Below are 11,625 nucleotides of genomic sequence, written 5' to 3'. Positions count from 1 at the left end.
TTGTTGCTTTTACTTAATGTTTTGCAACTCATGGTTTCCTGTACTCTATGGCATTATCAACTATGCTGATCAGTGTGATAGCCCATAGTATATTATGCACATGAATTTCCCACTTATGTGCTAGAAAATGGTTGAGAACTGTGACACATTTCATTACTGTGGCTTCCAAAAACCCAAATCCCATGTTGCTCCCCTGCTTAAGAGCTAAAAGATCCCGATTCTTTTTTTTTCTTTTTAAAATTTTTTTAATGTTTATTTATTTTAGAGAGAGAGACAGAGTGCGAGCAGGAGAGGGGCAGAGAGATGGGGCGCCTGGGTGGCTCCGTCGGTTAAGCGACCGACTTCGGCTCAGGTCGTGATCTCGCGGTCCGTGAGTTCGAGCCCCGCGTCGGGCTCTGTGCTGACAGCTCAGAGCCTGGAGCCCGTTTCAGATTCTGTGTCTCCCTCTCTCTGACCCTCCCCCATTCATGCTCTGTCTCTCTCTGTCTCAAAAATAAATAAACATTTAAAAAAAATTTAAAAAAAAAAAAGAGAGGGGCAGAGAGGGAGACAGAATCCAAAGCAGGCTCCAGGCTCTGAGATGTCAGCACAGAGCCTGATGCAGGGCTGCGAACCACAAGGCGTGAGATCGTGACCTGAGCTAACGTTGGACACTCAAACAACTGAGCCACCCAGGTGCCCCAACAAGATCCCAATTCTAATGTGTGTGGGGAGATTCCCATGTAATCCCTGAACACCAGCTGTGGTGTCCTACAATTCAACTTAATTTTGACACTATTTACCCAGATTCCACAGGTTGAGGGCTCAGTCCTACAAGACTGCCCTACCCCCTTCAGATGCCAATCATAAGCCCAGGTTATTACCAGTGCCTCTGACCAACCAACTACAGACTGGGGGGCTCCAATGATTCCCTCCTTGGACATCAGACCCAGTCCCAAGTACAGGTTACCATACTTCTGACAAACTGACTATATCAGAGGTTCCCACAACCCCCTTTCTTGGGTTCAATTAATTTGCTAGAGCGGCTCACAGAACCCAGAGAAATATTTTACCTACTAGATCACTGGATTATTATAAGGATAGAACTCAAGGGTGAGTGGGTGGCTCAAGGGGTTAAGCGTCGGACTTCGGCTCAGGTCATGATCTCACAGCTCGCGAGTTCAAACCCCGCGTCGGGCTCTATGCTGACAGCTCAGAGCCTGGAGCCTGCTTCAGATTCTGTGTCTCCCTCTCTCTCTGCCCCTAACCCACTCGTATCCTGTCTCTGTCTCTCTCAAAAATAAATAAACATTAAAAAAAAAAAAAAAACAACTCAGGAACAGCCAGAGGGAAGACATGCACAGGACAAGCTATGTTGAAAGGGGTGTGGAGCTTCTATGCTCTCTCTAGGTGTGCTGCCATCCCCAAATCTCCACATCTTTACCAGCCTGGAAATTCTCAGAACCCCTTCATTTTGGATTTTTATATAAGTTTCATTACACGGACATGATTGGCCATTGGCAATTGATTCAATCTCCAGCCCCTCTTGACTCCCAGAAGTTGGGAGTGGGGGTTGTAGAGGGTGGGAGAGTGGGACTGAAAGTTCTAACCTGTAATTACCCTGTCCACTGCACTGGCAACCAGCCGCAATTCTTAGGTACTTTCTAAAAGTTACCCCATTAACAACAACAAAAAAAGCAAGAACAAACAAACAGGATTCCTTTATCACTATCATTACTTAGGAAACTTCAAGGATTTTAAGAGCTCTCTTCCAGAAACAGGATGAAGACCAAACATGTATTTTTTATTATAAATGACAATATAACAAGTTCACCTGGGCTTCAAATGCCTTGAGGGCAAGATATGATCTATGTGTCTTACAGGCTTCCCCTTCTATTAGGACTTGGGCCCCAAACTTTGGGAGATGATGGAACTGTCTTTCAGTTCAGGCCCCAGCCTTCTGCACTGTCACGCATTTAACCCAAGAGGAGGATTGGCTCTGTGTTCTGAATGTTCATGTATTCTTGTCTGTTGCTTTAGCCCATAGGGATGTTTAAAGTATCACTGGTTTCTTCTTGGCCAAGCAAAGCCCTCTGACTGGTGGCAGGCCCCATCATTTGCCTGCCCCCATGGCAAATGCCCCCAGTAGCCACTAATCTCTTCTCATCTATAAAGTCTTGTTCCCCTTCTCCACAATGTACTTTCTGTAGACTACTTTGTGATATCTGTAAAAATATTTTTATTTCACTCATCCCCTCCCCCCCCCCCCCCGTTAATACAGGGGAAATGGTCATCCATTGTGACCTTTTCAACCTCATTGGAAGTGGAATTTGGAAGATTTTTTTTTTCTATATGTATCCATTAGGGATATGCCCATTTTATCCCTAGAGAGGCCCTCCCAGTCAGTGTTTCCTCTAGATTTGGGATAGACTGTTGTTACTTCAGTTAAGTAACCTATGACATTGTTGGCCTGCATTTAAGGCCTGTGTTTTGGGAAAATATGTTCCTTCAGACATCAGAACCACTCTCAGTGCAGTGAGATGCTCATTCTATGAGACATGCAATAAACAGATTAATTGATGGTGCTGTGGAGGTGCTATGTCCTGTGTTTGCTCCGTGGTGCAGACACATAAAGTGAAATTGTTACTTATTTCTCTTACTCTTTCCTTTCAGAGCATGATCACTGAATTTACGTAGGTAAATGCACAGATGATACAATTTCATTGTTTGCTGCCTTTCGATGAATAGTAGCTCTGAGTAACATGTTTTTACTTCTAATTTTTAAATGAGGAAACTGAGGCTCAGAGATGTCAAGTAACTTAGATCCAACATTAAGGTGGGAAATCACGAATTTCAACCACATCTGTATGATTCCATTAATGTGTGTGCTTTATACCATTCTAGGATGGCAAGTTGAACTTTTCATCAAGTGACAACTAAAGTAGATAGCACTGTTTGCCTGGAGGTTTGTGTTGCAAGTTCTGAGGATGTGTCTGAAACCATCAGGACCTTGTGCCATGATCGATTATCAGTATCTTCCATGGGCAGGAGGTGGAAGAATGGTGATGCCAGGAAATCTCCGCCTATACCACCTTCTGTGAGAGTGCATATGATAAAGTGCTTTGTAAACTTAATAGCACTCTGTAATTAGGTACAATAGTCTTATCATCATGCAAATATCTGTCCAATGACCTTAACAACAAACGACAGAAATGGGTAAGAAGTGTGTGATTGGAAAGTAAACAAAGTGATAAAAATCAGTCTATAATGAATTTATCTGAGGAAAAGCTTTCTCTTTTTTAAAAATTTACTTATTTGAAAGAGAGCAAGTGCGAGGGGGAGGGGCAGAGAGAGAGACAGAGAGACAGAGAGACAGAGAGAGAATGAGAAGCAGCTGACAGTGCATGGAGCCAGATGTGGGGCTCGATCTCACGAACCTCAAGATCATGACCTGAGCTGAAATCAAGAGTATGACACTTAACCACGCCCCAAGGAAAAGATTTATAAAATGCAAATCTTAGGGTGTGAGATCTGGCCCTCAAACCTTACCTCAAAAAACCTTCAATGACTCCTGTGGCTCTGTGACCTTAGAATAACCTGGGGTCTGTTTACAAAACCCTGTGTGAACTGGCTCTTGAAGTCTCCTGTCTCAACTTTTTTTTTTTTTAATATTTAGTTATTTTTTATTTTAAGAGAGAAGGACAGAGTGTGAGCAGGGGAGGAGCAGAGAGAGAGACACACAGAATCCGAAGCAGGCTCCAAGCCATCAGCACAGAGCCCGATGCAGGGCTCAAACTCACTAATGGTGAGATCATGACTTGAGCCAAAGTCAGACGCTCAACTGACAGAGCCACCCAGGTGCCCCTCCTGTCTCAACTCTTATTACTCCCCTTTACTGTCCCACATTCTTGTTGCTGGGTACAGTTGGTGCAGCAGCACTGGCAAGGGGCAGGGGTGGGGGGTGGGGCGGTGGGGTGGAGTGTGGCAAGTCCCCAACAGATCAAGTCGAGCCACTTGCTGCTGACAAAATCCAAAGGCAGAGAAATGAGTGGAGGTGAAACAAGAAAGGAATCTATTTCAGGGAGGCCAACACCAGGAAGACAGTAGACTGGTGTCTCAGTGGTCTCCAAAGTGTAGAAAATACTTCCAGGTTTTTAAAAGAAAGTGTGGTCTGTGCACCTGGGCAGTAAAGATCAGGTCAATCCATGTCTCGGACTCAATCACTGGCAGGGTCTTGCTGGCTCAGAGCAGTCCTTGTTGCTTGAGGGGGTAGGTTCAGGTCCCATCACGGGATGCTTTGCCCTCAGGGTCTCCATCTGAGCCACGAACCAAGCTGGAAAAAAGAACCCAACTAGGAAGTTTGAGATCAAAATTGGAAGCAGCCCAAGTCCTCTTTCATTCTCACTACCCTCCAGGCTTTGTCCTCCATTCCAGAAGCCACGTAAATCTTCTCTCTGTATCCCCCTCTGGAGCCTTCTCACTGCAGCTCTAAGTCTAGATATCACTCCAGTCCAAGGGCCTTCCTGAGAGCAGCTGTCCTGAGAGCAGCTGTTGAGATAGTTGCTCTGTCCAAGCGATCCTATCCAACCTTCCTATCCAACCTGTGCTAACTCTGCCGTTGAGCTAATCACATTGTGGTGAATTGCCTGTATATGTATCCATTTTCAACATTAGTTCACAAGGTGTGCCAAGAGCAGGGACTGTATATGTGCCTTTTCACCACTGCATTCTCAAGTACTGACCTCAGGACCATGTGCAGACCTGCAAAATATCGGTCGGTCTCTCTCTGTCAAGAGACCAATTCTTTTTTGGCATTTTGTAAACTTTCAAGAAAGATACAGTGAAGGTGACCTTTTTTATTTTATTTTTTATTTTTTTATTTTTAGGAGACAGAGCATGAGGGGCAGAGGGAGAGAGAATCTTTAACCAGGCTCCATGCTCAGCATGGAGCCCAAATCGTGGCTCGATCCCATGCCCCTGGGATCATGACCCGAGCCAAAATCAAGAGTCGGATGCTTAACCCACTGAACCACCCAGGTGCCCCCGAAGGTGACCTTTTTAAAAAATAGGAGATACAGAAGGAACGACTTCCAGCTTTACAGATTCTATTTTAATATGTGAGGCCTTAAAATGAGTGGTGTAGGAGCTTCATTATGGCACCTGTGTTCTATGTTTGGTTTTTTTTTTTTTTAAAGTGAAATGTTTTGCCTCCAATCCAGGCATTTTTATTCATTTCTTGTTGTGTACTAAGTTAACATGCAAATTTCAATTGCCAGTTGAGTAGTTCTGGGTGATGTTTTCTTGTTACTATATGGCAGACACCCATGGCTTTCTCATTCACCCCATCTGGGCCTCCAGTGTGGTCTAATTATCCTGAAAAGCCAAGATGTGTTAGAGCTGAGCTTGATTACTCTAATGGCACACAGTGTTTTTACAAACCTCCCGATTCCTGAATAATTATCATTATCATATGTATGTGTTTAGCCAAAAGCTTAATTGGAAAATTCCAGAATGAAACAATGCTACATGAGGAAAAAAAAACAACAACAAAACTTCCAGTCATTTTCTTAAAAAAAAAAAAAACATTAAAAAAAATCAAAGTACTGCTAATACATGCACAAGGTTAAACCATCAAATCATGCAGACGGGCTTCTATCGCAGGGCAATTATTCCCAGCCTATGTCTCCCCCGCCGTGGTCCTACGGAGGCAGCCACTTTTAACTCATTCGGCTGTTTCTCTTGGTGGTTTCTCTAAATAATATGCTTACATCACCAGTTCTTGATTCATCCATTTTAGACATTATCTTAATTTCTAGCTACGTTAAATGAAGGTTTATCTTACAGGGGTAGTACTTAGGGATATTTTAAAGTTCTTTTCCATTCCCTAGTTGCCTTTATGCGGGACTGAGGTCCAGGCTGTATGCATTGTAAGGTGGGCTTGTCATGTCTGGGTGGTGCCTGTTCTGACCATGCACAGCCTTTGCCCTACCCATAGTTCCACGGTATGAGGATGGCCCTCGCCTCTTGGTGCTAGGTTTTGTTTTGCTTATCTTTGTGTGACTCTGCCTTTTGGAGGCTTTCCTCAAAGTCTGGTGACTATTGGAGCACATAAGAGAACAGGATCATAGGGGATCTCTGGATGGGACCTCTGGGCTTGCAGGGGGCTCACAAATTGAAGGAATTCACTTAGGGTGATCAGGTGGGAAGCCACTCTCTTAGACAGTTAGCTGGTGAACCTCCAGATGACAGATTGTGGAAGTTTGGGGATGTTCGATTCTCTTTTAGAGAAGAACCTTTGCCCTATTTCTGGGGATGGTGTATGTCAAGCCAGCACGTGGCTGCTGGTTCCGAGTGGTGGGGAGTGGGCAAGGTTCAGCCCCTTGTCTTACTCCTACCCTTTGTTGTACTGGGTATTTATATGACACAAGCCACTTGGGAGTCCAAAGGGATGATTTGCTCTCTGCTTGGCTGCTGTTTCCTTCCCCGCCATGTGCATTCCAGTCCTTGGCCTCCTGTACTTGCCTTTACCAGTTGCCTCCATTCTCGGTTTTTGTGTGTATGTCTGGCAAAATAGACATAAAATTGATCATTTTCACCATTTTTGCGTGTAAGGTTTGGTGGCATTAACTACATTCACAGTGTTGTGCAGCCTTCACCACCATCTACCTTCAGAACTTTCCCATCTACTCAAACTGAAACTCTGTACCTGGTAAACAATACCCCCCTGTTCTCCCCTCCCCGCAACCCCTGGCAACCACTATTCTACCCTCTGTCTCTATGATTTGACTACTCCAGGAACCTCATATCAGGGGAATCATACAATATATGTTCTTTGTGTCCACCCTCCATTTTACATCATCAATAAGGCTGTTGAAATTTCTTATCTCTTCGATTTCTACTGAAGTTCCCAGCTCTGGTTGTGGATTTGCACCTTTTACCTCTTTTACTGTTCTTTCAGTAGGGTAGTGGGAAGGCACGGAGATAAAAATGTGAGGTTAAACAGCCATTTAACCAGAGTTTACTTATTTGGAAGAGGGGGCATTCCAACAAAAGGACAGATATTGTTTGATTGCACTTCTATGAGGTACCTGGAATAGCCAAATTCACGGAGACAGAAAGTAGCATGGTGGTTACCAGGGGCTGGTGGCAGGGGTCGTGGGGAGTTATTTAATGAGTACAGAGTTTTCAGTTTGGGGAGAGGTGGTGGTGATGGTTGTACAACAGTCTGAATACACTCAAAGCCACCAAACTATACATTTAAAAATGGTGAAATTGGTCAATTTTATGTTATGTATACTTTATCACAACAAAAGCTTTTTTAAAGAAAGGAAATAATTGAGACTTCTGTCTTCACTGCGTTTAATTCTATTACAATTGAGCGTCAGAGGAAAAGCAGCTCCTTTAAAATGCTATAGAAGGGGGGGGTGCCTGGGTGGCTCGGTCCGTTAAGCGTCCCACTTCGGCTTCGGACATAATCTCTCAGTTTGTGAGTTCAAGCCCTGCAGGGAGCTCGCTTCGGGCTCTCTGCTGTCAGTGCAGAGCCTGCTTCGGATCCTCTGCCTCCTCCCCACTTGCCTTCTCTCTCTCTCTCTCTCAAAAATAATACATAAACATTTTTTTTTAAAATGCTATGGAAGGTGGGGTTTTAATTCTGGAAATGACAGTATCTTGTATTGGACCCACTTACTTGTTTATAATGATTACTAACCCTAGAAGAAAAACATTTTTTAATGTTATTGCTTGAAGGCACTGGTAAACAATCTAGAGCAGGCAGGAATTGAAGGGAACATGAGTCTTGTAAGAAGGGAAGGAAATAGGTTTAGTGCCAATTTATTAGGCTTTTCCTCTGAGGACATTCCGCCTTTCAGCAACACACGGCACCTTGTAGAGTAGGGTTAAGATATAAAGAGGTGGTTTTAGTAGCTGAAGAGACTGAGCTTAGATTTTGGGGCTGCCAAAACAGTTGGGAATTGAGGGGTGACCTCCCAGGAAGGAGAGAGTCATACTACAAAATGTGCATATAAATTCCCCCAAATCTCTGGCTGACTCCTAAAGGGAACATGCACAGGGCAGGACCTCAGGGACCCCAGTGAAAGTTTTAGGTAGAATTTTAGGCAGATATTTCTGTACTAGTTTGAAGTTCAAGTCCTGACAAGTAGGAGGGGCTTGAGGAACTCCCAAATCTTTTTATAGAAAACCAAAAGTAAGCCCAGAGTTGAGTATTATCAGAGATCAAAGACATCCTTGGGGTGGCCTAATGGCAGACTGGATACAAGAGAGTCAAGTTGAAGACAAGTCAGTAGAAATTATTCAAATGAAGATTTAAATAGGGAGAAAATGATTGAGGAAGCTGAGTAAGAGTCTCTGTGACTTTTGGGAAAATATCAAAATGGTCTATTAGATGTGTATTTGGAGTCCCAAAAGGAGAGGAAAAAAATAATGGGGTAGAAAAAAATATTCCAAATACCAGTGTTCAAAACTCCCCAAATCTGGTGAGGTACATCAACCCCAGGTCCAAGACTGAAAAGAGAATCTGTAACACAGCTTCATAGCTGCTTTTGTTTTGTTTTGTTTTGTTTTGTTTTGTTTTGTTTTCCTGAAGTGTATGTATAGATGTAAAGTTTGCAGAGAGGGGAGACTTAGTCCATGGGCAGCCACAAGATGGGACATGAAGTTAAAATCCAATGACTTCTAGGCCCACGGTTAGCTTGATGTAAAGGAATGCAGAAGGCCAGCCCCTCTGTGATGGAGCTTCAATAACCAGGGCACAATAGGCCAGGAAACAATGACAATGCTTATTCCTGTATCTGTGGGCTTTGTAAGTATCTCTCCCAGGGTACCAGGGCCACGGCAAGGGTGAAGCAGGGCAGGTACCTAACACGCAAAATTTAAGAAGGCCCTCATTCCCAAGATAGAGTTCCAATAAAGAGACAGAGGGCTGCTCCAGCACATTATCTGTTCGGATGACATCTGTCAAAGGAACACAATGCCACCACAGCATTAGGGATCATGATGCCATGAACAGCCTTGGCACGCCGTGAAATGATACCGACCAGCCCATTAAGGTACTGCTAATAAAGCATTTATCATTTGATCTTCCTATGACCTGCATTGTAGAGCAGAGAACCAGCATTATCATGCTCCTCTCTTTACAGTGGGAAGAAAACTAAGGGCCAGAGAAGGTGGTGGTTTTGACCTCAGGGGGTCAATGGCTGAGCCAAAACCAGCACTTGAGGCTTTTCAGTCCAAACCTCAGCTCTTTCTATTGCAGCTAGAAGAGAAGGGAATCCACTCAATAACTGATTCAGCCCTATATGTTTGTGTGCAAAATTCCCGTGTTTGTTCTGTCTCATATCTTGCCTAATTATGTGTTTTGACAGTGACTTGAGTTATTGAGGGTATAAATAAGTAAATTATGATAAGTATAGGCATAACTATTGGCAAATAAAAATGATAGAGTAACTCATCAATATAGTATTGCAAAGCACTTTCATAAAAATGGCCTTCTCCTGGCGATTCAAAGCATCATAAAGAGAAAACAAATTACAGTGGAACAACTTTTAGAGTTTATAGAACACGATTTTAGGACAAAAGTAAAAAAATAGAGCAAAATAATGAAAAGAGTAAACTATATAACAGCAAATTATATGTTACTAGAGTCTAGTAATTATGTAAATTACATAGCAGTATATTCTTAGATTTAGATGTTATTGGATGCTTTGCCAAAAGTATTACTTTATTGAAAATGATATTTACACCAATACTCATCACTTACCTCTAAAAAAGTTAGAAGTACTTCATGGGGTAACATTTTAGAGAATCGATCGTCTTTCCCAATACACTGCACTGCTTACAAGATCTGGGCACCATACTGGTGTTTGCGTAGGTAGCTAGTTGGAGTTTCAAAGTCTCTTGGACACGAGTATGCACTAGTGTTGGCAAGATGGCGACCCCCTACAACGTCTTCTGGGTTGGAATGTTCTGAGTGACGGAAATGTGACTTATAGGCTCTGCGGTGAGCACAGAGGAAGTGGTGGCAGTGTGGTGATGGCAGAGGTGGCGGTAGTCATGGTGACGGTGGCAGTCATGGCGGTGGCAGCGGGGGTCATGATGAGGGTGACGGTGGTGGCGGTGATGATCGTGGTGATGGTGATGGTGATGGTGGTGGCAGCGGTGGTGATGACAGAGGTGGTAGTCATCATGGTAGGGATAGTATGTTAAATGAATGATAAAGGGAGACAAAAAGCAACCTTCCGAGGTCTTACATCTGCCACAAAGGAATGTGTTGTTCAAACATCAAGAGGTTCAAAGAAAGTAGTTAGATAAACTAGAAAGAAAAGACGTTCCAGAAGTATCTGATAGGAGGAATGAGGAACTGGCCAGTTGGTGTCATCCTTGTTCTGTCACTGAGAACATGAGCACTGAGCGTGGGGCCCGCAGCCAAGCCGAGGAGCTGAAGGCGAGGGAGGCTGCGCGGCATTGCCACAGGTCTCTCCAGACTCTCCCGGAGCAATGTGGAGATAGGAGCCAGCTCGAAGATTCCCTTTGCAGATGAGCGCCTGTGGGGACCCGTTCAGCTGGCTGAGGCTGTTCTGAGAAGTGTTTGTGCTTTTGCACAGGTTGCCCCTTGCATTCTGGGGCAAGGGCAAAATATAAATGGAGACCACATACCATATGTCTGAATGTTTAAAAGTTATAATTCAAGCAACAAATGGTTGAATAAAATATGTTAAGTGCTTTTTTCTCTGGACAAAGTATACCTTCAGACCAAGCTGAAGGCCAGGTTCAAATGTAGACTTTTTAGACTCCTTGGAGTCCCACACTGGAACGTGGGAAGTGGAAGAGAGGCCCACACAGGCCAGTCTTGTGTAGGGGGCATGAGGCTGTTGGGGCATGGCATTGTGGATCTTTGGGTAGCCACGGCATGGATTAGAAAATTGGTTAGTAAGCTATGCTCCTGGGCCAAATCAAGGCCCTCTGTCTGATTTTGTAAATAAAATGTTATTGGAATCCCAGCCACACTTCTTCATTTACATATCATCTGTGGCTGCTTTCTTGTTACACAATGGCACACTCCTGCTCTAACTGAGGAGTTAGAGCAGACATCTTCAGGGCTACAAAGCCTAAAATATTTATTCTCTGTTCCTTTGTTAGTTTTTTTCTAATGCTTATTTATTTGTTTTTGAGAAAGAGAGAGCGCACAAACAGGGAAGGGACAGAAAGAGAGAGAGACACACAGAATCTGAAGCAGGCTCCAGGCTCCGAGCTGTCAGCTCAGAGCCTGACGCGGGGCTTGAGCCCACAAACTGTGGGATCACGACCTGAGTTGAAGTCGGTCGCCTAACTGACTGAGCCATCCAGGTGCCCCTATCTTCTGTTCCTTTAAAGAAAAAGTTTGCTGACCTTTGGTCTGGAAGGAAGTGGGCAGGTTCCCATGGGCTTGCCTCCTTGACTCTAGACTTGGGAGATGCAAGTAGAGGAGGGTCAGAGTGGATTTCCCGAAAGTGTGGGGCCCCAAACCTGGATCTGAGCATGAGGGAGCAAGGCCTATATATACTCTTCAAACTTCCTGTGCCATGAAAGACAAACAAACAAACAAACAAACAAAAAAGGGGCTAACGAGCTATTCCCAGCTAAAGAGGAATA

At 44.0% G+C, this 11,625-nt stretch overlaps 1 long non-coding RNA gene across 1 annotated transcript; it reads right to left on the bottom strand.

Moving 5' to 3' along the window:
* Nucleotides 1-4,028: 4,028 nt before the first annotated feature.
* LOC125152899 (uncharacterized) lies at nucleotides 4,029-9,939 on the bottom strand. Its single transcript, XR_007147354.1, has 2 exons — nucleotides 9,755-9,939; nucleotides 4,029-4,312 (listed from the first exon to the last, which is right to left on the bottom strand). It is a non-coding gene; the product is annotated as an uncharacterized LOC125152899 (long non-coding RNA).
* Between the last annotated feature and the right edge of the window lie 1,686 nt (nucleotides 9,940-11,625).

Source organism: Prionailurus viverrinus, chromosome E2 (assembly GCF_022837055.1).
Source record: "Prionailurus viverrinus isolate Anna chromosome E2, UM_Priviv_1.0, whole genome shotgun sequence".
Classification (NCBI taxonomy): Eukaryota; Metazoa; Chordata; class Mammalia; order Carnivora; family Felidae; genus Prionailurus; species Prionailurus viverrinus.
Note: the sequence above shows the minus strand (reverse complement) of the source record. Positions and strands in the feature narration are given on the sequence as shown.